A 25,284-nucleotide genomic window follows, 5' to 3' on the forward strand; every position below is an offset into this window, starting at 1 on the left:
CCATGTTTGTACAGATTTTGTAGCACAATTGTGGCCAAACAAACAAAACATTTTCTTCCAAACTGGAAACTAAGATATTGGATACCTCAGTGAATGGATAGGCTAGATTTTTCCAACACAAAATGTCCATTGTTACTGTTTAAATATATCTAGGTCAATGATTGAAAGGCTTTTCACTGAAATACTGTAGATTGTGCATATATTGTCAGTCCGATAGCAGGAACTGGATATATGAGGTGCCATGACCTTCACTTGCCATTGTTTAATTTACAAGGCTGCACTTCTTGACAGAGCACCCCTCGCCCATTCCTTCTAATGCAACCAACTGTGGTTGTAACATCCATTTAACGTTTGGCTATGCGAACAGTACATAGACATACACACACATATCCTTGGGTAATATTGTGTTTCATTAACTCACTTGATAGTATGTCAAAAACTCACAGACCAAAAAGCTAGTGATCTAAGTCTTTGCTAATAAATCTTCATTATAGCACATTATTATACCACATGAGCTTCTCTCCTGTAAATGCAGGGGAGTTGTAGCAAAATGTAACAAAAGATAACAAAGCAGGCCAACACAGCGGTAGAGTTTCTTTTTGTTTCTTGTAAAAGAGCAGAGCCACAATACCACACAGACAGGCTGCACACGATACAAATACAAGCAAACCAAACACCAGACATCTATCATTAACACACTTGGCTCCATTTCCAAGAAAAGGAGAATGTTGCAGCAAACTGAAGTACTCAGATTACTTTCTTTTTTCCCCTCAGACAAGATGTGACAACAGTGAAAGCAAAATTGTGCGCTGATATATTCTGAACACACGCAATTGACGACACATTGCAACAATATGTGGAGCTGTGTGTCACGGCACAAGCACTGTAGGCCTGGTGTGAAACCATGAGATGCACGAATGACTCAGGTTTTAACATCCCACATTTAGTTCTCTACTGGTACATGCGTGCTACACAGAGAACAGAAAAAAAGAGTTATGTCACATGAAGAGAAACAGTTTCCATTAAACATGTTTTTAACAGGAAACAATACGTATGTGAGCAGGTTTCTGTAGGACATAAAGGTAGCTCACATCCCTCTACTCCACTTATTGAGGTCAATATTTTTATTTAGGTTTACCTTTTATGTTGTGTACCATAAAAATAAAGTCATTTCTTTCCAAATAAATGTTTTGTGTAACAATTATGAGTGAATACAAAATGGTGCAGATAAATATAGTAACTGAAAGTGATCTACATCAGACATCTTTAAGTTCAAGGTGAAGGTAGAAACCCCAGACATGAGGTAGAGTATGTCAGTTTCATTACATTTAAATTGGGAAAAAACGTCTGACAAACAAATCTAGTGGCTACCTTCTTTAATTTACTTCTTCCTGTGAGGCTAAGCAAACATGGACTTGAAGGCAACTAAATAATAATAGTATCTTGTGTTTTTCATGGTTCAATACAGGATATTGTGCTGCCCTTCAAGAAGTAGGCCTATCTGTGCCATGGTCAAAACACCCCAGACATCCTTTACCAATAAATAAATAATAGTAATAATAATTACTGTTGAGGAGAAAGACATTCAAATATATGGTATATATGGTATATTCAATCCCACCTGAGATATTACGGAGTGGCATTAAAAAGCCTTTTGAATTTTATATCAATCACTTACACAAAGGACACTTATTCACATCTTTCAGACGTATTAATTTCGCACAGCACTCCGAAATGTGATATCTTCAAATACAGTGCTACTCCACATCAAGCTGACTGGATTCCCTCCCCTGCTGAGTGCCTTTGGGAAGTCCATTCTTAGGCTATTGTTAAAATAGTATTGCATCATTACCAGTAACCTTGACTCTTTGCTTGTGGCTATAATCTTATCAAGCTGCTGGAAACGAAAGACCAGTCTTGAGTGAATTATTAATTAATTCTGACCCATTCCTCCCTCGCCTGCATCTAGGAATCAGTGCTGTGAAAAAGACTGTTCAATCTGAAGATCAAGGGTTGCCATAAAACAAGCATTAACGCACACCTATCAAGGTAAAAAGTATCAACTGTTCTAGATTCTTGTAACGTATATTTAATAAAAGACATCAATAATTTCAGTTTAGACCAGCCTTCCCCTCCCACTCTCCTTTAGAGCTGTAAAAACTAAGAAAGTAATGCTGTACTAGTTACCTTTAAATCCTTTTCTACACTAAATGAGATTTACATTGATGCTATTGTTAAGAATATATATAGAATCTAATTTATATTGCCCAGATAACTGGGGTTATATGCAGTCCTTGGAGTCTAAGCTTCCCCTTATTTAGCCTCGAATCATATAGCTGATCAGTGTGCTCATGGAATCACATTGTGTAGAAATCGGTTGTTTTCTCTTAATTAGGAAGTGGAAACAACGTGTATTAATGAAAGATTAAAGAGAAAATGAACCCCAAAAGTTCCCAGCTCTGTTTACACGATAATCCAATTTTTCAAGTGGTTGGCAGCGCTGCACAAAACTGCAGTTGTCTTTTCGTGACAGCCAGCTAGTCAACATCCTTCAGCCACTTCTCACTGAATCCACGCGCTTCCTTTGCAGCCGGAGAAGCTTCCCTTCCTTGATCACCTGTATTGTTTGTCACATTGACAAACCAAGAAATGTTGACAGCTTCAAATGCCTGCTCAAACTCACAGTCTTAGTGAAACCACCCCAGGAAAATGCCAGTAACAGTCATTTTTAATGTATTTTGTTTAATAAATGCTGCCACAGTGCTGCTTTTCTAATAGACAGGTGAGCTTTCAATGTGTAACTCTCATAAACTGAGGTTCCCCATCGTACTTTCATGTGAAAATATTTCATCCACTTTTTTATATTCTGGTCATTACAAGAACCAACCACCATATATACATTTTACAAATAAACATGGTAAATAAAAATACTATGCACATGTAGATGCAAGGACACAGAGACACTGCATATTGTATATGAAACCGCTTCATCAATCGTTAATGTGTTCATTGTATGAAAGTAAGTGTCTGCTATTTGAAAACAGGTTCTTTATATAAAGAACCTTTCTCTTGAACCAATATTGTTACTCACACAAATATTCGAAAAGATAAAGAGCTGCCCTGAACATTGTTATGCTGCTGGGATTGTGCCAAAGTCCTGTCATGTAGGCAAGACAAAAATAAATGAGTGTGTTAAGACTTTACATGATTAGCTAATGATAAGCTGAGATCATATCTAATCAAATTGTTGCACAGTACAGACTAGTTTCACACGAAGGAAGCCCATTTTTCTGTCATTTCACCCTAAGCCCTTTAGTCTTAGTTTGTGAACATTCACACCGCCAAAAAAAAGCTCACATTGGGAGAATGGTATTTGCAAAAGGAAAACGTTTTAAAACCCAGTTTAGGAAGACTTCATTGAGGTAGTGCAACTGTGAATGATGTGAAACAGGTTATAACTTTAAGACTAGTGCATATCTGCTCAGCACACCATTTATTAAACAGCTATAACATAAAAATATAGTAAGAAACTGCAAACACACTGAATATTGATGGTATAAATCACACTACACCTCTATTAGCATTATTGTGTCACAATATCGTCCTTACAGTATTGTGAGCGCACATTCAAATTTTATCCTGAGGAGCTAATCAAGTTGTATTTTTATTCCGTTTGCTTTGTTGTTGTTGTTTCTTTTTCCCAGGTATTGTCATACAATGTTTCCTTCAGACTGTTGATTTCTCTCACGTCTCCTTAGCACTGCTGAGCTATTCTACATCTCCCCCAATTTACCAGGGAAGATTTTCACATGGATCTTGTTAAAGTCACCTAGGAACCGTGCCAAAGGCAGTTACAGCAATGTTGATGTGACTGCAGCATGCCTGTTATAAGAGGAGGAGGGATCCTTTTAAATGGCATATTTTCAATACTCTATTCACCTCAGTTGGCATCCTTGTTCTCGTAAGGAATGTAGTATTATTAAATATTTATGCAGAACATTACGATGAAAAGGTGTGTGTAAGCACAGAAAAACAGACTGAAAAGATATATATACGCTGAGAGAAGGACCGAGAGGGATAAAAAACCTGGAGTGGTGATTTTCAAAACACAGATTCAAAGGATCTGAATTGTTTTTTTGAATGTTTACACATCCAATTAGCTGGAATCTGGTTGCTGGCACTAACTCTGTTCTTGAGATCTCAACTGCTGTTTTCACAGCAACGTTTCCTCAATTACTAAGTTGTTTGAGTCAAACAGGATTTCCAGTGCGAAGTAAAAGCGAACTAGTATGTTCCTGTTGCACGATTACCTTTTCCACAATTAACCAAGGCTGGGATTAAATCACAACCATCCACTAACAGAATACTACAAAACTGAACTTTTGTAGGCTGGTGATTGTATTCTTGTAAGATGACCTTTCTTCTACTGATAAGTGTAACCACTTTGCTACTAGTGGGGTAGTTAAACTTTTGATTTAATCTGGTCCCAAGTCAATGTTGTGTGTGTGCCTGTCTTAAAATATTTATCCTTGATTAAATAAATATTCTCAATGATGAAGCGATGACTGCGATTTCACCCTGCCATTGACTAGAAACTGAAATGGTTATTCTGGCTTCTTCATTTACAATTTCAAGTTTCCAAGAGAGTTTTGAAAAGAAATTAGAAAGGTACCTGTTGATAGTGTGTGTACCAGTTGATAGATGTGGACCAATGGTCAAATAAGCATAATTACTTTATGGTAGACTGACCATCGGAATAGGCAAATAAAGTGATCAAAACTGTATTCTACCAATTAAACATCGCAGTACAGAAAGCTACATTTTTTCTTAAAGCTAAATTGAAGAGCCAGAGTACCAATCTAATCCCAGTAAAGCTCTTCTACCTAAAGTACAGAATTGGTTTTAAAAATACATTTCTTCAAAGACACAGGCTAACTCAGCACTACCTTGCACACCGTCCTAACAGCTTGTTCCCAGAGAGAAAATAAACATGTTCCTGACACCATTGGCTATATTATCATGCAAGACAAAAGTGTGCACACTAGTTACAACTGGTTTCTCGGTGTAAAATAACAAATACATTTCCATACATTTCATTGGCACCAATCAGATGTGTTCAGACATGTTTCAGTTAGTCAAACGCACTGTGTAAGCAGGTGATATATTTAGGAATAGAAACATTACAGATAGTGTTTTCATTTTTCTGTCAAAATATTCAAATGAAATGCACAAGTCCTGGCTGATTTTATTTTTCTTGGCTAACCCATTAATTCTTTACATCACTAAGAAAACAATTACAATGTCTGTATTTCTCACGATTATACAGCTGCGTATATACTTGCTAGTAAACAACAGTAGGTATACAACATGTTGTTTTACCTTTCAACAACTAAAGCATCTCTTTGGGTAAATAACAGGATTAAATCACTTAACTGAATAGCTCAAAACCATTGCAAAGCATGTGAAAAGCACTGTGGCTGGTCTAGGTCAATAAGTCAGGTGTAACAATTATAACTATGATGGGTATAACATAATCAAACAAAAAATACAATACTTGCAAGTCTCCTATTTGCAAGCTGCCAAACAGTGTTATTATAACAACAAATCCTTCTTTCTGACAGTATAAAATCTGCAGTATAAAAAGTAAATAGCAAACATATATCAACAATTTATCACCGGATACAGCATACTTATGGGTAGGTATATCGGCCCAAATACTGTAGCTGTTTAAGGTGGCAGAGTCCCTCTCACACACACCGAAATTGATGCCTTGGCGGGTAATGAGGCAGCCGTCAGTTCTGAGAGAATCGACTTTTCTGGCTGAATTCTCGTATAAAATAGATGATCACAAAACCATCTCCAGAATTTGAAATGCTGCTACTATGGCAGTGTGAAGGGGTTAACCTTATGGGTATAGTTGTATGTGTTATTTATAGTCAGTTGCCAGTTTCTCTGTATTTAGCAGCTGGCATAAAAATACAGTAGAACCTGTTTTTCGGGAACATTAATACACACTAACAGAGTCATTAATTAAGAGGTTTAGTGATGTATGATCCCAGCATCCTATGTGTTTACCATTTAGTTTAAGATCTTCCACTAGTACAGAATTTATCCTAAGAATAAATTACTACAATCATTGTAATTGGCCATCCTATATATATATATTTTTTTCTGATTCTCCAAAGGATTCAGTTAAGACGGCCAGAATAAAATACTAATTATTGCACACCATAGTTAGTGTTGTGAAGTATATTAACGATGGAATGGGCTCCAAGCCTAACTGCGGAGACAGGATACAAAAAATAGTCAAATTCTGCAAATCAACATTTTTCTATTTGATATTCTACTCAGCAGAGGAAAATAATCAAAATACAGCCAAAAAATATAAGAGTGTACAGTATTTGATTCTAAAAAATATAGATACTTAACATTTTCAAACAATGTGAATTTAAAATCAGATCTGAAACCCATAAATCCATTAGTTTTCCCGAACTAGTTTTGCAACATTGCTGGCATGCCATTCTCTCACTAAACTGAGGACTGAAGTGGTGACGAGCACACACAAACACTTAACTGAAGCACATTGTGCACTTTGTATGAAAGTATGCAGTAATGATTGGTTCATTAGTCGGGTTGGTTTCAAGCACCATATAGACTTGCTGGAATTTCATGTCACCCGTTTCACTGCAAGCACCTTATTCTCTAACACCTCTAATATCGCGACTGGATTTGGGTCAAATACCTGGTGGTACTGAAACCTAGCCGCATGTTTAACAACAGACAGTTGACTGTATTATCTCTTTTTGTTTCCCTGTCAATAAAGGCTTCTCTTTCAATTCCATGATCACACTTGTTATCACTATTTGACCACATGATAAGGTAGGTCACACACGTCATTTCTTACAGGAAAATAATGCATTAGCGATTTTTCATATCTTGTCACAGTGTTTGACAACACAATGATTTTGCTGTAAGATGTCCATCTAATCAAGTACCATTACTCTATAGCACAGAGTGATGATCTAACAATTGTGTGTTTCTTCAAGAAATCAAAACAGCTGAACATCAGATGGTCCAGCACAACTTTTTTCATTTCTTCCTCAGGTGCATACAAGTAAAATGTAAATGAAGACAAGATATACATTTTTGATTCATCACTACCAAAAGCATGTCTGCAACAAGATTTAACAGTTGAGGAATATATCACAAGTAATGCTTTCAGCAGTGAAGATTTGAAGATCCTGTTTTCTTCGTATGCATTGTTCAATTCACAAACGCAATTAAACCAATGGATTCAGAGAGGGGAGGAGAAAAAAAAACACCACACCCTTGATGGTATAAAACTATTTTTTTTATAGTAACTAGGTCAAATAGTCTGTAAGACATGGCTGTGTAAAAGGAGAGAAATTTGTTTATACAAACTGTCCTATTAAACTACATTTGCTCTCTTGAGCCTCAGGCAATAACTGCGTTTAATCATGCCTGTATTCCTACAGGGGAGTGGCAGTCTCTGACAAAACTCTTTCCAACACAGACATGCAAATACTATTTGTGATCTCACCATACACACAGACACCCAGAAAGTTTCCTTCCTTAAAATGTCTAATTCACGCATAACAGTTTAATATCCTCAAAACTGTTTGAACACACTACACGACAAAAACTTTCACTCACCATTCGTACTTTCCACAAGAGTAATATGCTGAAGAATATTATTTGTAAGTCTGCTCAAACTTTATTAAGTTAACTCTTTCCATGACAACAGTTAACCACCAAAACCATAGACACACCACTAAATATACAACCGAGAAACGAAACTGCTGCTGAAGAGAACGCAGCGAGCCTCAACACCTACCATTATGGATTTTCCAAGAAGCTAAAATCTTGCGGTTTAGATGGAGGAAGCAACCAAAGTGAAGCTATGTTTTACAGAAGAAGAAAAAAAGATTAAAATGTCTTGTGATCTACATTTGACAGCCATGTTCAATCACAACTGTAGAGATTATGTATGAAAAAGTGATGCCGTTAAACGAGACAATGACTATGAAATGGGTATGAATGACAGAATAGGATGTCCAATCAGTGTCCCAAACTCATTTTTATAAATTAAGTATAGATTATACGTATACATATGTAATTTTTGTTTATGCAAATCATTATATGCAAAAGATTCCTGCATCAATGGGGCCTTGCATATTCTTAAGGTATCTATGTTTTAAAAGGTATACAATATACAGTTATACATATATTTGTATTTAATTAAGTGTAATAGGAATTTAATCATATAAAGATAGATAGATTGGTAGATGTCTATATTCATATAGATATGTATCTATCGTTCTCTATGTATTTATATATATTCTTTATATACATAAACTATTATTGAATTACTTTAATAAGACTGGTATGTTGTCTAATACTAGGTAACAAGACATTTTAAACAAAAATGCTGCATCTCTTACAGACAGCTATCATGTCCTATTCATTAGCAGTCATATCTTCAGTCACAAATCCAGAGTAATACTATCCCCTTAATTTGCTAACCCACTTCCCAGAGTGCAGTTCAGTGGGTGAGGATTCGCACTCCACACACACCAGCCTGGAAACATAAGGATGTGGTTAGAGTACATGAAATCACCATAAAACATTAATAATGTACAAAAATGACTGATGTGTTATACATCTGATAAATGGGGGCCCAACATTAATCAGGATAATAACCTCTCTTGCTGATTAAAAAAATTAGAGCCATTGTCCTTGCAAAGACTGCCAGGATAAAGCCTTGACCTAAATCCCAGTGTCTGCATGGTAAATACAATGAGTGACCACAAATGCCAAGCCCTGGAGTACCTGAAGAAATTAATGACCTTCGCCTAGATTGACATCCCATCTGATTTGATCATAAAGCCGGTCCAAGAACCCCAGAAGAGCAATGAACAGGTCAAAGGCGATGAGCAGGGTGGCCTACTAAAACTGGGCAAAATTTACATTTTAAACCAAGCAGGGAGCATGCTAATGGAAATCCTTGGTTGACAAGTATTAACATGACTGATCAAGTAATTTTTTTGCCTATTTTGGGGCACTTGTCTGTTAGCCACGTCAAAGAAAGAGCAAGATATCTCGTGTCAACTGCATTGGCCATTCATAATTTATCTTGCATAATTTATATTTGATACTGCAGCTCTCCAGGACAAAGACCAGCATTGGTCTCACAGAAAAAAACACAAATTACTGTACAATTGGGCACGGTTTCTTAAGAAGAGAAAAAGTGTTCCTGTAATGAATAATTAGAATTCAATCTGAGATCATAATTTATGACAATGAAACACTTGTAGAGGATAAAATAATTACATTCATTTTTAATAATGTGCTTTCTGATATTTAGGTGTAGTACTCCCAACACAAATGGTCTTTTTTCAATATCTTCCTTTGCAAATGTAGTTTCAAGCATGCCCTACAGTCATGCAGCCTTCCACATATTGTAATGAATTAATTTGCTGCAGTTCCACGAAGATTAGTACAAACTGTCTGGGTATTATTACCACAACTCATTACTTGAATGTTTGCAACAAAGAGTACTGCTCTACAGAAACTGTAGTTCTAAGGAAGTTATTTAAAATCCAGTAAAAGCGGGGAAAAAAATGAATTATTTAACTATGTGATTCTGACAAAGAAAATGTCTTGAGAGTTGTTGAGGGATGGTCAAAATTGTATCCGTTTTTTTAACTGATCTGGGTTATACGATGTAAAAAAGTAAAGTATACATGTACTCTGAAAACCTCAAAAAGATTTCTAAGTACAATATAATGAATGATATTTATTTAACTATTTAACTAAATTAATTATGGAATAACGGTTTCAAATGAACGGAAAGAATATTTCTGGTTGTATTATCTTTGACTCAAACAAAACCTCATAAGCAACACAAAACAAAACAACACAATAAAATATAAAAACATGAACAATACAAAAATCTCAGAATCTCTTTTTAATGTAAGAAAGTTAAATTCTGTCCTGTTTTATCATCATTTCTTATGGTCTGTTTTTGAAAAGAGCCCAGACTCAACACCCCCACAATTCCCTTCACATGGAACAATGACAACATCAACATTCAAAGAGATGCGCTCTGTCCTTCGCAGTCATGTGAATGAAAAGACTTGGCGTCTTAATGTTATTATTATTGGCATCTCATGGCTGTACAATCTACAGTCCATATGGACACTAACCAACTGTGCCTTCTTTAAAAGAGGGAAGCCATTCATCCACAGACACCTATTAGCTGTTTATTCTGAGGCCTTTGTAGCAGATGGTACAGGCATGGCATGGGGAGGTAAAAGGCTCTTCTCCAGCTTTTGCAGTATAACTGGATTGGAGGGAAATATACACACAATTCAAAACTAAGTCACTACCATTGGACATTTGACAAACAAATATAGGACAATCATTACATTTATCGGGGAATTAAAGACAATACCTAGACAACTGAAAATGTAAACAGTATTTAAATTGCAGTCATCTTAATACAGTGGAGTTCAGCAGCATATCCATGTAAAGAAATGGTTAAATTATACAGTGGGGTGAACTCATTATTTCCAAAGGCTCCGTACCACGTCCAAATACAATATTTTTTAATGAATTTAAATGTGAATACAAAATTGTGTGTTACTTAAAGACAAATGGTCAGGGCGGGGAATGCTTTATCCCACCCTGTAGCAGTGAGAGCTTTGCCTACTTGGCAGATATGGCCTGTCTTAGAACTACCTATCGGAGGCTGCTGATTCGGTGCCATCCTGGCCCCAGTCATTGGCAACGACCGGGCAACAGCCTCGTGGATGTGTACAATACTAATACCAAAAAATCTACAAAAAATCACTGATAAATCCATAATACAAACCTTCTAGGTTTGTTTTGTGCAATTCCTGAGACGCTGGTGATTATGTACGATGGAAGCAAATTGTGTTTTTTACACTATTCTACTACATTCACAGATTTCTGTCAGGTTCAATAGTGGTGATTAACAATATATGAAGCTTCCAGTAGTATCCAGTAGTAGTGTCTTAAATAAATCTGAATGTTTTTGGAAAAGCACCAAATCTGCCACTGCATCTTTAAACAGACAGGCAACAATGTCGGATTGGCACTCTATCTTGATAATAATATCAAACAGGACAAGAATAAGAGTTTCTCATCCATCGCGAGTTTCTTTTTCATACAGGTTAACCCCCTGTACTCTCTGCAGTCCTTTTTGTCACTAATGAAACAGTCTGCAAGTTTTCCAGAATTTAATCGATTATCAAAATCCAGCCAGGTTGGCTATGCCTTTCTGGTCACTGATATATGCACTCTGTTGTATTGATATCCACCTTCAGAGTGTATCTCGGGTTGTTATGTGTACAATACATCCACACTGCTGTCTATAGAGGATGTGAAGTCCACAAGACTGTGCTCTTCCAGGTCCTTTATTTTCATTACATATGCTACCACTTGGTGGCATTATTCGTAGTCACACACATAATTTTCATAATCATGCTGCTGATCCTTAGCACTATATGTAATTAAAATCAGGACCGGGCTAGTTTTATTTAACTCAATATAAATTACTGGATGTGTCAACATCTCCAGATGCTAAAAAAAACATTTATATCTGTGGACTCTTTCTAGTTTCACCATGAATTCTCCTCTCTACTGTTCATGTTCAAAATGTTGGGCACTGTTTCAGCAACAGTGTCTTCCTTTTGTACCTCCAAACATGTCTGAAAGTTTGTAATGAAGTTCTGATCACAACTAGGAAAAGGAGACTCCAAATGTATGGTGTTTTGTTTCGCTTCCTCTTTAGTTAGAAGTATCACATTGCTTTACTGAGCCACGGCAAGATACTCAACCTCCTATGATTGTGATAAAATTAGATTAATTATGTTTTCTTTCAGGGAAAATTGTTATAATCTTAGGCCTAAATGACCTGCCTCTCATGAGATTAGTCATAATTTCCTGTTATTATTATTGACATAGAAATGTGGTGTATTTTTTAAAGAAATGTTTTGATTGATTTCATATGAGCCCGTATTAACACCAACTTACATGCTAGACTGCTGTGTATTGAAAGGTAAAAGATTAGCCTATATATTAAGTTTAACCATAGTTAACCATGATGTTTTATTAACCAATATATCAGAATTGTTTGGAAAATGAAATATAGAGCCATTTTGTCTACACCTTTGGATTCCGGTAAGCAATAAGTTCATAAAACAAATACAAGACATATCAAGATTGCTTAAAAGGGTAATTTATGGATTTGTTGAAACGCAGTCCTCCCACACACCTTGACTTTTTCTGTAAACATCTTCTCAGGTCAGCTCCATGAAACAGGGCTGGCGCTGTGTGGAAATGTACTGGACGCCACACCGAAAAGGCATGTCTCTCCAGTAAAAACAAAAAAGAGAACAAGACTAACTAGCATGAGGAAGAGGCCTTGTTTCCTCCCTGCGTAGTGAACAGCACCACTGCTGTTACAACCTCCTGAATAACAAAGACCCTGTTTCCACTAGTCCTGTGAATGCATGGACAGTAACAAAAAGAAAGACATACCTTTCATCTTCATCAATGTTTGTGTTCTGAACAATAATAAATATGACAATAATGATATAGAGATCTTTTCAGAGGCAATTATAAACAGGCCAGATGGGTGCAAGCTCAAGTCTCACCTAGTGTCCTACCAGAAGGAAAATGCATACATGTATCTAATATGGGGTGTAATCAAATGCTAAGGAAATTTCAGGAAAATGTTATGGTGGTACCAGCAAAAAGTCACAGTTTCTAGACACTCGATATATCGTAGAGTCACGATGTAAACAGGAGCAAGTCATTACTAGTCTGAAAGTTAATACAGCAAAAACTGATACCTATGTTTAGAGTCGAGTGCCCGTTTTCCAGTGACAGAGCTCGACTTCTAAACAGGACTCATGACTGGCATTAGTCTGAGCAGCCATGGATTGTGCTGGGTGGGAAGGTCTTAGTGATTTCAGAATTTGTATTACAGTGTAAGTAGCTTCATCAACATCAGAAGCCCAGCAGAGTAGTTTAGGCCAACTGCTTAATAATATAGTGAGTGTTAGCTTTTGAGCCGTCAGGTCAAATGTTTTAAGAATTTGCAGGGATCTGTAGTAGGCTTTAAACATCCCTCCGTCTGCTGTGATGCAAAGGTTTTATGGCTGTACAGCGCTATATATCATTGTTTTAAACTTCCTTGCCTCTGTGTATTTCAGGAAACGTGTGCACGAGTAATGCTATTAGTAGGTTTATGGTTCTATATACAGCTACGAAAGATGATGCGTGGGAATTCCGAAGTTTTTCTTTATGAAGATGGAGGAAATATGATTTACAATCCATAAACACAGTCAAATCATCACGTTTGATCCATATAAGAACACATTAATTAGGGCTGCTTCACCACTCCACAAGAAAGTAATTTTAGTTTTATTCATGAAACTCACTGGTACACTTGGATACAAACAGACGAATCTGTGTTTGGCTAAACTTTGTTCGCTTCACAAACCATGATTTATTTAGTTAGTGTACTGAAACATAACTTGTTTGCCCGTTTAAACGGTCAAATGGCCAATTCAAATAAACGTAGATTGACAGCCTTAATTTAATATACATATACACTCACCTAAAGGATTATTAGGAACACCATACTAATACTGTGTTTGACCCCCTTTCGCCTTTAGAACTGCCTTAATTCTACGTGGCATTGATTCAACAAGGTGCTGAAAGCATTCTTTAGAAATGTTGGCCCATATTGATAGGATAGCATCTTGCAGTTGATGGAGATTTGTGGGATGCACATCCAGGGCACGGAGCTCCCGTTCCAGCACATCCCAAAGATGGTCTATTGGGTTGAGATCTGGTGACTGTGGGGGCCAGTTTAGTACAGTGAACTCATTGTCATGTTCAAGAAACCAATTTGAAATGATTCAACCTTTGTGACATGGTGCATTATCCTGCTGGAAATAGCCATCAGAGGATGGGTACATGGTGGTCATAAAGGGATGGACATGGTCAGAAACAATGCTCAGGTAGGCCGTGGCATTTAAACGATGCCCGATTGCCACTAAGGGGCCTAAAGTGTGCCAAGAAAACATCCCCCACACCATTACACCACCACCACCACCAGCCTGCACAGTGGTAACAAGGCATGATGGATCCATGTTCTCATTCTGTTTACGCCAAATTCTGACTCTACCATCTGAATGTCTCAACAGAAATCGAGACTCATCAGACCAGGCAACATTTTTCCAGTCTTCAACTGTCCAATTTTGGTGAGCTTGTGCAAATTGTAGCCTCTTTTTCCTATTTGTAGTGGAGATGAGTGGTACCCGGTGGGGTCTTCTGCTGTTGTAGCCCATCCGCCTCAAGGTTGTACGTGTTGTGGCTTCACAAATGCTTTGCTGCATACCTCGGTTGTAACGAGTGGTTATTTCAGTCAAAGTTGCTCTTCTATCAGCTTGAATCAGTCGGCCCATTCTCCTCTGACCTCTAGCATCAACAAGGCATTTTCGCCCACAGGACTGCCGCATACTGGATGTTTTTCCCTTTTCACACCATTCTTTGTCAACCCTAGAAATGGTTGTGCGTGAAAATCCCAGTAACTGAGCAGATTGTGAAATACTCAGACCGGCCCGTCTGGCACCAACAACCATGCCACGCTCAAAATTGCTTAAATCACCTTTCTTTCCCATTCAGACATTCAGTTTGGAGTTCAGGAGATTGTCTTGACCAGGACCACACCCCTAAATGCATTGAAGCAACTGCCATGTGATTGGTTGGTTAGATAATTGCATTAATGAGAAATTGAACAGGTGTTCCTAATAATCCTTTAGGTGAGTGTATATATATTTCTGACATGGCTTTTACACAACATTCGTAGTTGTGTAGTTTTGAAAAACAGCATTCACTGTTTTATGTTGGCACTTTTATGTTAAAATTGGAATTCTGTCATGTTCTATAATTCCAGCACAAACGTAACCTGATCTAACTTGTGCTGAACAGATCACAACGATTGCACAGGGGGTGTCAAAGGGGTGTCACCTTCATACTATTCAGTCTATTTTATCAGCGCCAATGTTTAAGACAGTCACTAAACCTTTAAACTTGACTAAACCACTACCTTTTTCTTCCATAAACCTACTCTACTTTCAGTTGGTGCAGTTTATTTCACATCATGAAGGTCTTCCTTAATGAAACTAAAGCACATATTTATAGATTTAAGTTTGATTTGTGATTTATACAAAATTCTTAAAGCTTTGACATATAGCATATCTAACAGAACAGGACTTTTCTACTTATTCTCCTTTATTATGAGAGGTTATGGAAGAAAATGGGGAATGAACAAAAACGCTTCACCTTTCAGCCATAAAAAGTGGAAAATTCCTTAAATAATTCACTAGGATACCGATACCTTTTTATTGTAGAGAGCAAATGTAATTGCTATGGCCTTTGTTAGCCAGAGTTTCTGCTCTGTAGCTTTATGTAGTATTACATTTCTAGTCATAATTATATCCAAAGCTATGGTAAGGACAAGCTGGTGTCATATAACAATTTACAACCAGTAAACAACTAGCTTAAAAATGTATAACCTACTGGGTGAACATCTACATTCCCTGCTTTCGGTTTCCTACAGTTGGTTATCAAAGCACCTGTGTTGGCACTTGTTCACTATTTACTGTCAGAGTTTACGTTTAAACTGTTAAAAGTGATGTAGGACTCCTAAGTGGTTCATCTGGAAAATGACTAAGTGAACTATAGGAAGGGCCTACAGCCTGAAGGCCAATAGTTTATGTGCAGCCTACGCCATTAGAAAGGTCTAACTAAACAATGCACAACCGGCAAAGGCTTCAACAATGACGCAAGACCCCCCCATAAGAAACATCTTTAAGATATGACTGAACTCTTAAAGAAAAGCAGCAAAATCAGGGGCAAGCACTGAAAACCAAAAGCTCTAATTATGATTTGAAATTATTTAACTCAGTCGGAAGCCCCTGTGAACGAGGAATAATTTCATTTTTTCACCGGTATTAAAGATCTTTTCTTTTCCTCATTCAGATTCGCTCTTGCTTAATAAAAGTAAATCAATATGCAGGAATGTAAAACGTATTGTGATACATATTGGAGCGTGACCTGTGATCGCCCTACAACATAATGTGTGTTTTCATGTGGGTGGTAAGTGGGGAGGTGGGAGGCTTAATAGAGGTGTAAATATTCATGTTTTATTCAGCTTATTTTACTCTAAATGATCTGAATTTATACTGAGTTTCAATGCAAAATAATTTAATTGGGAATTAAGTATACTGTGTACATTGTGCGTTTGCTCAATAAGAGGGTATGTGAAGAAAAAAAACTGTCAGTGAAATACTAGAAATAAACTCATACAAATCGGTTTAATAGGTTAATTAAATGAAATAAAACTAATTGCTATTCCCTTAATTATAGTGTTTGCTATTCTGCCCTGCATTGTAGGTGTGGCTAAAAGCTGAGGAAGGCAGATATGCCTTAAAGATGAGATGGACATATAGGAAAAACACAGAGATGAGGAAACAGAAAACAATGAAAGTCATGCATTACCATAATTCTTGTTATCAATCTTACACTATTTCTCAACTTTGCCTCCCTATCGCTACAGCATCTACAAGTATGACAATAATGCTGACCAATTTAAAATATGAAATAAACATATGCAGCTTTCACAACTAATAACAATGGCTCCTTATGTTAACTATTACAAATAGTTAAACTACAAAACAAACTAACAAGACAAAACAAAAAAAATCTGCACAACATGCTGAATGCTTTATGTAGCTATTAAAATAAATGATTTCCTCAACAAGAACAAAAATGGCCACAAAGAATGCTCTGCGGGCCTGCTAATTTAAAACCTAAAGCAGAATGGAAATTAAACTGTGCAGGGTTTATGACAGACTGACTGTATACATGAAAAACAGTTTGCCTTGCTGTGGGTTTGATTTTCTTCACATGATTTGAAACAACATACGGCTCCAGAAATGAACTGTTCCCTTTAAAGTGAACAGCTTGGAGGGTGAACAAGTACCGGATTGCTGCCAAGGTGTTTGAGTGCAGAAAGTTAAATTTAAAGGGAATTTAAAAAATTCAATTCAACAAAAAACAAATATTGTGTAATATTTTTTAGACTAAGTTCATTAAGCATCTGGTAAACAGTGCCTATGCACAGATATGACTACATTTGTAGAACTAGTTGAGGGAATGTTTACAATAGAGAGCAACAGTTGCACACCCACAAATCAACAAATACTACGAAAAGTACCGATTTATCTGGATAGCGAATACATAGAAAATCTGAATTACTCTCATGCATTTTCCGTGCTAAAGCACACTGTCATTTGAAGTAAAATAGGGGAATAATGCACCAGTGTTTATAATTCCCAATGACAGCCAACACAAAGTAAAATACCTTTGAAACTGCTGCATTAACATCCCATGTGGTTCATATTTTCTTTAAGATCAGAGCTCCTTGTGTGCTATGGAGCATTTATTTATGTATTTATAAGAAACGAAAATACAAAAAGAAAAGTCTACAGTTGGTCAACCGCGGGTAGTTGGCTAATCTCCAAAAACAGCTGACACGTGACTAATTTTAGAAGGCATTCACTGAGGTATGTCCAAGCATGCTTGTCCCTCCGGCAGTGCACTCCTTTGACCTTAACACGTGTGCTATGTTTATTTTCCGTCATCGTCAATGAAAGATAAATACAGGAGCTTGGGATGTAGCCCATACAGTGTAGATGTCCTCTGCGTAGGGTGTAAATGCATTTTTATGTTCTGGAAAACCCATTTTTTTCACCTGGCCCCATAAGTCTGAAGGCCCATTCTCAATTCAAATAGATTCAATTTTTGTAGGTCTATTGTATCACAGACAAATATGAGCCGTATCCCATCCCTCCAGCTGGACAAAGATGGACATTTCTAAACGTCTCGAGTTTTCACTTCCTCTGTTCATCAGCTTATGCGCTTGACTAAATATCACACGTCTATTAGACCCCAGGCAAAGTGCGTAAGGTAGCAGAGATTGTCCCGAACTAAAGCTGCATGTTTTAAAACCTTTTGCAGATGAGATGTTACAGTTTTCAAAATTCAGTGATTTCTAATGCAAACAAAGAGGTACAATAACCTATGTTAGGGACACAATATACTTCCCAGCTACAACAGAAAACTAAGCCATGTTAGCTTCAAGATTCAGTGAGTCCTTGGGGTTAAACACTGTGTGTAAGGGTACATGCATTAACAAAGGGTAAGCATTACACAAATATACATAAAAACAAAAAAAGATGTATCACTTCCAACTAATGTGTACAGTCTTTGATGCTAATATAATTATCTTTCATGTCTGCAAACTATCCATGTGCAACTGGTGATTCTGTTAGTCATGCTATCTTGCAGATAATGCACTGCAATATAATGCTTACAAACAGAATAATTTTTTTGTGTGTTTACATTATCATTACTTACGAACTGTAAAAGGACAAAGTGCTATCCTTTACACAGGAACTGAACTTCTGAAGGTCATTGCAGCAAAAACATTTGATCAGCACATAGCAAGAGCATAGGTTTAAACCAAAATAAATGTATTGAATTAATGTCAAGCACATGTGAAACATTTCTCTGATTGTTTGATTAACCTGAATCATACCCTATTCTAAATTAAAATTCGGATTAATGTCATGTAATGTATGTATATTACTTTTTAAAATCATAAACATGAAATAAAACCTGAAATAAAGGATATGTACAGATATTCATTAACATATGTATACTTGCTTTATTGTGCGAAGGCAAACACAAACATCATTCCACCTAATAGACATCAGCTATTGTCTTTGTGAGAGGCTGCATGGTCAGCTGTCGAACAGGCAAGTCAATACATGAATTAAGTGCTCCTATCGATAGTAAAGGAGGTTCTTCTGAAATACAATCAGATGAGCCCTCATCCAAGCTGTTGAGAAATATCCCTGTGTGAGATGGTTATTCACAGCATTCCCACCTCCTCTGGCCCTCTGTTGTGAGCACAGACATTACTGATGGATTAACTGGAATGCGAGGCCTTCTGCAGGACGGGAAAATGCAAGACATTTGTGTCAATTGTCAAAACAACCTGTCATGTGGCGAAATAGTCTAAAATGCTTTAAGGAGGAATTAGCCTCTGTCAAAGAGAATGTGAAACAGGAGTCTGGCAACCAGCAGAGCAGAAATACAATTCTCGGCCCTGATATACGGTAGTGAAAAGATGATATTTTGAAAGTAGTTCGGTGCGTTTGTACAGGGCTTCCCACAAGAACACCTTACTGGTGTCATTTTTGGAGTTCAACCCCAATACTCTTCTAGCGGCAAGATAACATTTTCTGAAAAACAAAACACATCACCTTTGGCTGGTTGGAGCAGGTTAATGTATTGCTCCTGTGATTGTATACACTGAACCCTGATATCAACCCCACTGCACACCTGAAGAAAACTTTAATGCCTCTAGGGCCAAGAAACGACATGTCAAATGTGTGAAAAACAGCCCTGAAAACAGCAACAGATGTTTGCACAGTACGGAGTGCCACATCACACGGAGGGCTGTCCCACAGTGGACAAAAAGGGCTTTCTGGAACGCACAACTTTTGTCAGTGACCACAAGCAGGCACACTGTCTCCAGCTTGAGACCTCCCGTGACAACACTAGGCAAAAATCAAGCCACACAGCTGTGCCATATCAGTGCCCAGTCCAGGACAAAGGTGGACAATTCACAGCCCAGCCAATCCATTGCAGATAACACATAATCAGACCCTGCATCACAATTTCAGATTGCATAGGCTTGTTCAAACAGCTAGCAGGTGTATAAACAAAGCCTATAAATGCACACTACTGAGATAAAATAAAAGCAAAAACACAACAACTACGTATTATGGTACAATCACTTTTCAAAAGGTTTATTTTATTACATTTCAGAGATGAACTGTTGTATCTGTATAAAACAGCAACATTACTAAACATACATAGCCATCCCTTATGCCAAATAGTTGATCCAACACAACAAACTGAAACTTTACAAAAGCCAGTGTATTACACAACTGCCTTCATTATGCAGAGAATGCAAAGGACCAACACCAGTGTGAACAGGAACTTAAACTAATTAATTGGATTGACATTCACTGCAAGGATATTTCTGTCTCCAACAGGTCATTACAATAATGATAATTTATTATTCATAATAACAAACTGATGAAGCTAGCAGGTAATTATTATTTGCATAATATTACGATTACACATCTTTGTCAAACCACGCAACTCATTTTCATTAGGCTGAGGTCCTGTAGACACAATCCATGCGGAATACTTACATTTTAACTACCTTTATTCATAATAATTTTTATCATCATTTTCCAAGCTTTGCTGTATCTTTAAAGATTTTGTATGTGCTTGCCCCTCAGATTTAATTAAGATACAGACAAATGTATAACCTAATTTCAATTAGCAGATATTTCACATAATTTCATCTGGTGGACTGAGACCTTAATGGGAAAACAGCACTTCTGTGAAAAAACTCCAGTCATATTAAAAACCAACAAAAGCTCACTAATCCTAATGGTAGGGTAATGTAATTCCATTAGCAAAGATATTCCTGTCTGTAGCATATAGACCAGAGCCTACGTAAATGTTCTTTTGACAACTGTGTGTCAATTTAATCTTCAAAACACAGTTTTTGTCATTAAGAAATTATATTAACATTATAGGTGTGTAATATGGTAATTTATTAGCTATGTGTTGACACTGAAAGATGTTCAAATGAGAATTTGTCCGAGCAATAAAGGAATATTTGGACATTTGAACTCTAGAGATGTTGTAAAGTATTACTGGAAGAAAGCCCAGCTAAAGATCGTCACAATGTTGTGTACAGGCTTGAGGAGAAACGGCTGCTGGTGATGTGCAGTTGTGGGGCTGCTTTGCTGGTGAACTAACAAGAGAATTGGTACATTTGTTAAGGATCACTGCCATGCCATTCTGAAGTGCAATACCAGGACCCCTGTGCCACTCTGCACCTCCTCAGTATCAATTAAGTGATTTACTTACATAAACTGGGCTTTAAAAATCGAATAACCAAAAACACATTGTCCAGCTAAGTGACATACATCTGAAATAAGAACAACAGGTTTTGAACTTCATGACCTGGCTTCTCCCACTTGCTGACCCCTCTGACTCGAACCGGCATAAATACACTTTGGGACATGATTCAGAAAGAATAAGCAAGAATGTAATCTAATTAAGTTTGATGACACAAAGTCTGGAGTATAGGCATATTTTAATCTGAAAGGTTTGAAATCAAATGAAAGCAAACATTCCCTATTTATATAAATATATATACACACACAGTGCATATAGAAAGTCTAAACCCCCTTGAACTTCTTTCACACTTTGCCGTGTCAGTGCCTCAGATTTTCATGCATTTAAATAAGGATTATTTTCCAATTATCTAATTATCGACACACCACACACCACACTTGAGGGGAAAAAAAGTTTATATTGTGAAAAAATACATATATTAAAAATACAATACTGAAATTTCATAACTCATAACTGGATAAGTCTCCAGTTTCAGCTTTCTTGCAGAGGGCAGCAGGTTTTCCTCAAGGAATTTATTGTACTTTACACCATTCGTTTTCCCTTCTAACCTAAGTGCCCCAGTCTCTGCCGATGAGAAACATCCCCATAAGATGATGTTGCACCAGAATGCTTCACAGTAGGGATGGTGTTCTTGGGGTGATGCTCTGTGTTGGGTTTGTGGCAAAATAACACTTTGCATTTAGGCCAATAAGTTCCATTTTAATTTTGTTAGACCGCAAAACTTTTTGCCACATGACTACAGAATCTCCTAAGTGTTTCAGGTGAGCTTTCTTGAGTAATGGCCTCCTTCTTGCCTCCCTACCATACAGGTCAGATTTGTGCAGTGCTTGGGATATTGTTGTCACATGCACACTTTGACCAGTCTTGGCCATAAGAGCCTGTAGCTCTTGCAAAGTTGCCATTGGTCCCTTAGTAGCCTCTCTGATCAGTCTCCTTCTTGCTTGATCATCCAGTTTGGAGGGTCTTGGTGGTGCCACACACTTTCCACTTCTTAATGATTGTCTTCACTGTGCTCCAAGGGATATTCAAGGATATTGAAATGTTGTATACCCTGATCTGTGCCTTTCAACAACTTTGTCCCGGAGTTCTTTTGGAAGCTCCTTGGTGCTCATGGGTGACTCTTTGCATTGAAATGCACGACCCAGCAGAGGGGACCTAGAGGAACTGCTGAATTTATCCTGAAATCATGTGAATCACAACAAATTAACCCAACTGGAGCCACACTACTTGGTGTGTGATTTGCTAATTTAGAATTGATATTACAAAGGGGCTGGACACTTATCCAACCTAGCTATTTCAGTTTTTATTTTATTTTTAAATTCTACACATTTCTAGAATATAGTTTTCACTTGGAAGTTGTGGAGTAGGATGTGTATATAAACGTGAAAAATATTCCAAGCTATAAGGCAACAACAAGGTGAAACTTTGGGGGCTGTAGACTTTGTATAGGCATAAATACTCATACAAACCTGTAGTCAAGCTGGTCATAAAATAAGCCTTATGTATTTGAACATGGTACACAATAGTGCTTAATTCTGCTGCATCACTGAAATATACTACACTCTAAAATCACAAGTCTTTCAAAATCCTGGTTTAGCCTATCTAATACCTTTTGCTCTACTCTCAGCAGCCAAAAAAGCAGCTATTACCAAATGCAATCTATTTATTTACATGGTGCCTTCAAGTTAATTGCTGCTCTCCAGACTTAATTGATGATCAACATCAATTTCACACTTAATGAACATGTAACAGTAAATGAATAATTACTTAACCGACTCAGCCATTTAAAACGCACTGCGTGTTCTCATAATTGATGTGCATTGACAATTCATACTTTAATTACTCGACAGTAACAATCCTATGGCATTTCACACTAATTCAGTACCGTTGGGGGAACTCTCTTTAACTTGTTCCTGGCATTGCTTCTAAACTGCTCATAATCAGATGAGCTTTTGGGCTCTTTTCAGTCCTGTTCTATAGGAAACGCAATGAAACCATTATCTCGCAAAATAATGTCCAGTTCTTTATGTACTGGGGATTTGCAAATGAATTAAACTTAACCACATTAACATTGACATCATTTTGATAATTAGACTGAAGTCAACCATTCCAGTCAAGTACATTCAGTAGAACCTAAATAGGATAGGTTAGATACATTACATAGGATAGTAAGCTACTTAGAAGTTACTAACGCAGTAGTGCTCAGGGGGTTAATAATGGTGAACAGGTTTCAAAGTTAGTAACTGTCTGTAGAGAGGAAATAAAAGTAAAAGTGAGAAATCCTTGTGTGTCATGTTTGCCCTTTTCTTTCATTGGTATAATAATATATGAACATGTTTTATTTCTGTAAATTGATAATCTAGAACTACATTAGTGTAATTCCACAAATCTCTCACCGTTATTGTGCATTTGCCGTTTTAAGTTGTATTATAATGCTGTGTTTTGCTCGACAGGTTTAACCTTGTGCTGTAAGTTTTTGCAATGAGTGAATTACTGTCCATTTCAGTCAGCCTAACATACGGACTGCAATGTTTTGTTTGTCTGTTTAGTACATAAAAACTTGTCCTGGAGGAAATTGGGGGGACAGTGAATTGAGACTAGTATCACACCATCATGCATATCAGGTCAAACAGATCAAGCGCACTGTGCAGCTCCACGGTTCAAACATCAAGACACCGAGCAACAGCGCTTCAATCACTGTCACTCCGTGCGTTTGACATTGGTCTTTCAACTTTTAAAAACACATCCATGTCTTCATGGAGCCTGTAGGGTAAAGTAGGTCATCTGACACCTAAGCTGCTTTCAAAAAGACTAGTCGCCAAACTTCAGAACTACTGTGTTTTTCTCGGGAGTAACTTAATCTATATAGTTATTAATTCTCGATCCGTTTCTGACACTTAGACAGGGCGATCTCCTGTGTCCGTAGCTTGAACAAAACTGCTGATCAATGATCAAACAAGGGAAGTGTTGAAAAGTAACAAAGTACCCAAAATACGCAGCCTATAAAAGCGAGGTGCTTTATTTACTTGCCGAGTCGCGCAGTCCTGTCTGCTCTGCGCAGTTCCTGCAACGCTAACTGAAATGTAACAGCATAACATGTTGCTACAATCTTTCTCTATTTCAAGAGGAATTAAAAACCGTAATCCTACCTGTTTCGAACAGAAAACTCGATCTATACAGCCTTGTTACTGGAGGGAAGTATTTTGATCAAGGCAAGCATGCTGGTTATATTATTCCTGGTTGTGCAACGTCTGTTTTAACTGTGCAAAAGTTCTCTCTCTCTCTCTCTCTCTCTCTCTCTCTCTCTCTCTCTCTCTCTCTCTCTCTCTCTCTCTCTCTCTCTCTCTCTCTCGCCACGCAGGCCTCCCACAAGGAGTGCTACACTTTTTCTTCCTTCAGAGGGAGGGGAATTACATTTTCCCCTGAAAAACAATGCAAGTTGTGCCTCTTCCACGAAGCGCATTAACGCACATTCGCATGTTTGTGGGATGTCCTGGGAAAGCAGTGCCTTTCTCTGTGTTCCTGCTCTTACATTCGCATCGCAGTGCTTACAAACACGCACACACGCAGTACAGTTAAGGAGGAGCTTTTTACAATTAGTTGAAAACTTTCGATTTTGTTATTCCCTCCTATATTTGAATCCATTCAACGTTGCAGAGCAATCATACTTGTTAGCATTTGTGCTAAAGCATATCATATTTAGATTAAAATAGGATTCCTTTTGTGCAGTTATTTTTGTTAGAAAAGTGCTGAACAAATAGAGGACTGTGGTGTATAATAATCGTGTATATTTTAAATGTAATTGTGTTTATTTTGTGCTTTCTGGTTATCCTCTAAACTCTATAATTATATATAGAGTTGTAGTTGAAAGTTATCATGCCCTTCATTTGAAACAGTTATTTGGTTTATGTTTGCTTAATATAGATTTCAAACTCCATAGTGTAGTCAAAGGGTAACCAACTTCCCAAGAAAAAAAGACAAGCAAAGTTTATTAAAATGAATGAATCACCATGAATTGTAATGAATTGTATATACAAGCAATCCCCATGGAGTGAAATCCATTCAATATGTTATGGATAGTTCATTAATTAT

At 37.2% G+C, this 25,284-nt stretch overlaps 1 protein-coding gene across 2 annotated transcripts in view; it reads right to left on the reverse strand.

Annotated features, from left to right (window-relative positions):
- Positions 1-24,500, reverse strand: part of nek6 (NIMA-related kinase 6) — a 93,069-nt gene extending 68,569 nt beyond the window's left edge. Inside the window, exon 1 of one of the 2 annotated variants that reach the window (XM_066712910.1) lies at positions 24,342-24,500. The gene's annotated coding sequence lies outside the window, so the exon portion shown is untranslated. The remainder of the gene's footprint in view (positions 1-24,341) is intronic. The other variant, XM_066712911.1, reaches the window with a different exon arrangement.
- Between the last annotated feature and the right edge of the window lie 784 nt (positions 24,501-25,284).

This window comes from Amia ocellicauda, chromosome 9 (assembly GCF_036373705.1).
Source record: "Amia ocellicauda isolate fAmiCal2 chromosome 9, fAmiCal2.hap1, whole genome shotgun sequence".
NCBI classification, from domain to species: Eukaryota; Metazoa; Chordata; class Actinopteri; order Amiiformes; family Amiidae; genus Amia; species Amia ocellicauda.